Raw genomic sequence first — 2,534 nt, 5'->3', positions numbered from 1 at the left:
CTGCTCCAGCTTATTCTCGGGTTGCCTGCCTCGCTACCCGGCCCTGCAGGGGCTGTCCTTCCCAGAGCCTCTCCTGCCAGGTGCTAGCAGCCTCGGGGCTGCGGCCTGTCCCAGCGTTACCCGCCTCCTCCGGGCCTTTCCTCGGCGTGTTACTGACCCGTCGGGCCCCGGGGTGGCAGTCCTTGCCTGGGGTATGTGCCTGGGGGTGAGGGAGCCACCAGTGCCACAGCACCCCGGGAGGCAGCTCAGTAAAGGGCGAAGGGACTAAACCAAACCAAGGAGGGCTGCGCTGGGCCTTGGCGCCGCTTGGAAGCGTTTCATAGAGGTTGGGTTTCTTATTAGCCAAGAGATGCTGCCCCCCCCCCTGCCCCAACCCCACGCAGCCATGCAGAAGAGGGGTTGGCACCTGAAAAGTGTGGGTTATCACAGCGTGTATTAAATGTACTGTGGAGAGCTGGGGTTTGGGAAAGCTAAAGGGTGAGCCAAGGCCAGGTGGGGTGTGGATTTGGAGCATGAGCCCTTTTTAAAGTATTTCTGCTGGAAAAATCATAATCAAGGCGGGAGGTGGCAGTGACTTAATTTGGCATAGCTGCCAGTTTACCTTGGGCAGCAGCCTAGGAAAATATGCCAGTAATAAAAGAATGGAAGGCAACTGGCCCTCTTGGTTGGTATTGTCCCTGAGCCTTGCTAATGGGGTAACAGCACCGAGCATCCTCCAGGGGAGAAATGAAAGACCATCCCATATGCCAGCCTGGCCTGCCTTTGGCCCAGCCTCACCCTCCACTAGCTGCAGGTTGCGTCCGCAGGGAGGTCAGGTTACCTCCTTGAATAGCCCTGGTCATGGCAGGAGGCAGGATCCTGACTGAACAACTGCCCTGCCAGCAGCTTTATTCCCACCAACCCTCTATGGTATTCAAAGACAGACCCTCAGTGAAAAGTTGTTTCTTTTGATTTTTTTTTTTTTTTCCTGGGAAAAAACTCAAGCTCATCCATGGATTTTAATTGCTGTGGAAATCTGATGTGAATTGGATGTGACTATATGCAGACAATTGCTGTCTTTCACACACCTGCGTATGGCTTTTGCAACATTTAGCCTGTAAATCTTATACCACTGTCAACAGCGTTTATATCCTGAGATCCTCTGGAAGCCTGGGGCTTGACAGAAAACTAATACCCCATATAGCGAGACATTTGCAGGAGCTTGTCATTGCAGACTGTATTGTTCTGAAATCTGCGCTTTCTTCCTCAGAACTGTCCACAGAAGTGCCCTGAATCATATTTGCTTCTACACACCTCTGGGAAGCTGTGGAAAACCCACTCCCTCAGCCAGGCATGTGGGACAAATTTGCTTCTTCCTGCTGGATTTTACAACTGCAAACAAGGCTTGAAAACAAAACAAAACAAAACAAAAACTCACCAGCAACACCAGCAGCCCTGCTCTGAACATGTGGGATGCTTCCCTGGATCACTGCTCATTTCCTGGAGTGAAACTCAGACACACTGGTTCAGTGCTGTCCTGAAGTGTGTGGAGGCTTTTTTTTTCCTCTCTCTCGTTCTTTTCTTTTCCCTCCTTCCTTGTGTTGATTTGTGGGGCCAGAATGACTTTGATTTCAGCAAGTTTGCTGTTTATTCACGTCACAAGTTTGACAGCTTTACACCAAATCAGATTGCTGGGTTTCAGGAGAGCTCTGAGGCGTCACTGGGAGCTCCTTTAGATTAAACTCGCCTCCCCGGTCTCCCCCCTCTCCCCCTCCTTCAGAGCCATTTAAACCTCGCTGGGGCTTTAACAGAAACGTGCTCCCAAGATCTGCATTTCATTCTGCCACTAACATGGTAAGTCCTCTTTGCATTTCTCTCGACCTGAAGACAGAAAAGGAGAAGCTAGTCTCTTTGCCTTGGGGGCTTGCAGCAGGTTTTGTGCCCTCTTTAAGATGGGGAAGGAAGAGGGCTCTCCTCTACCTGCAAGAACAATCTCTGCTGCTGTGCCTTCCCATGGGTGAGCAGATCCCCTGCTTGAGGCTCCAAGCCCTGGCTGTTGCCTTGCAGAGACCCAGAGCTGCTGCAGATGGGGCTTATTTGGAGGAGGGAAAAGGGGTGAATCCAGAGACAATCCCAGGCTTTGCTGCTGTGCGGTCTGGGACTCCTGCAGAACTCCAGGGGCAGAAGAGAGTGCGAGCAGCGTGGAGGTGACTCTGCTGGCTTTGTGCAGCTTCAGAGCTGAATCAAGCCCCCATGGTGGGAGGAAGGGACTGGCCAAGGACAGCCTGCGTCCTCCCTACACCTTAAAACCACTCAGGACCCTAGTACTTCCCAAGAGCTTGCAGGAAACTCAGCCACCCTCCTGGCATACCTCTGCCCGGAGCCCCTCTGCTGCGGGGGCTGCACTGCCCGGCGGAGGCGGTGGTAGCAGGGCGGTGCGGTGCCACCGGGCGGGTGGGGGTTGAGAGCGGACACCCGGGTCAAGGCTGGGAGCTCCCACGGGGGCAGGCGGAGAGGTGGCCGGGGCTGCGGGTCCCCTCCGCGACAGGTACCTG

The 2,534-nt window shown here is 54.1% G+C and overlaps 1 protein-coding gene across 1 annotated transcript in view; it reads left to right on the top strand.

Annotated features, from left to right (window-relative positions):
- GMNC (geminin coiled-coil domain containing) overlaps positions 1 to 2,534 on the top strand; it is a 40,196-nt gene that overhangs the window by 33,535 nt on the left and 4,127 nt on the right. The gene's annotated exons all lie outside the window — the stretch shown is intronic.

This window comes from Charadrius vociferus, unplaced genomic scaffold (genome assembly GCF_000708025.1).
Source record: "Charadrius vociferus isolate BGI_N301 unplaced genomic scaffold, ASM70802v2 scaffold214, whole genome shotgun sequence".
In the NCBI taxonomy this organism is placed as follows: Eukaryota; Metazoa; Chordata; class Aves; order Charadriiformes; family Charadriidae; genus Charadrius; species Charadrius vociferus.
The sequence above is the reverse complement of the archived record's forward strand: the minus strand, read 5'-3'. Positions and strand labels throughout refer to the sequence as shown.